This window comes from Papaver somniferum, unplaced genomic scaffold, assembly GCF_003573695.1.
Source record: "Papaver somniferum cultivar HN1 unplaced genomic scaffold, ASM357369v1 unplaced-scaffold_15, whole genome shotgun sequence".
In the NCBI taxonomy this organism is placed as follows: Eukaryota; Viridiplantae; Streptophyta; class Magnoliopsida; order Ranunculales; family Papaveraceae; genus Papaver; species Papaver somniferum.
In genome coordinates this window covers 65,469-66,489 of record NW_020624376.1, presented here as the reverse complement: position 1 = coordinate 66,489, position 1,021 = coordinate 65,469, and positions in this window count along the sequence as shown.

Genomic DNA, 1,021 nt, shown 5'->3' with positions numbered 1-1,021 from the left:
TTTTTTTTTTTTTTTTTTGCAAAAGAAAACACTTTTGATACAAATACAAAAGGAAACAAAAATTACATGACACTTTGCAAGAGGTAGCCCTTTTTGATGCACCCAGTTAAATTCGATGGTTGTCTTTCTTAATGTAACTTCCACCTTCTATCCCAACCAACCAAAGAACAAGCTAGTCAAGTTTCGTTCAGTATTCTAAAGTGATTGGCAATCGTAACTTCCTATCAAACATCTTGAAGATCGAGGCCATACATGTATTGGTAGATCGTGCGCGTGCAAATTTCTTATCACTATGTGAATTGTGCTAGAATGAGGGTGCCTAAATATCTAGACTAAGACTCCTAATAAAAATACATATTTGCACAAGAGTCAACATTTCAAGGTAAATGGGCTCCATTTTTTATGATTTTTCATTTTTTAATTTTTTTTGGAATTTTTCAATTTTTTCAAAAATAAGAAGGAGTTCGTTTTCAATTATGGCAAATTATCATGGTATCTACTCTATACCCCCAAACCTAAACTAAACATTGTCCTCAATGTTTCAAAATATGGAAAGAATTATAAAACAATATATGAAGAGGATCATGTTGAGTAGAGAAAAAGGAAAGAGAATACCCGATTTCGGCGAAAGCAATATTAGAACTCCGTTATTCAAGGCAAGAATCCAACATACGTCAGCCGAGATCATATTGGATTAGCAAAATATATACAAAAGGAACAAAAAGGTTTTTAAGAAATTTTATCTACTGGATTATATACAAAAAATTCACCATACACCAAAAGTCTAAAGAGTTGAGGATCAACCCAAAAGACAAAGTGTATAGGTTTCAACAGCTTCACACAAATATAACAGGAAAGAAACGCAAGTGAAACTGTGAAACAAGATGAGCTACCCCCAAACCTGGATTTTACAGAAGATATAATTTTGAAAACAAAATCGCGCAGTTTCGGGGGTTCATCATGCACAAGGTCTAACTCGAAATGGACTGTGCTAGGGACAGGCAAACATGCTATTTCCAAC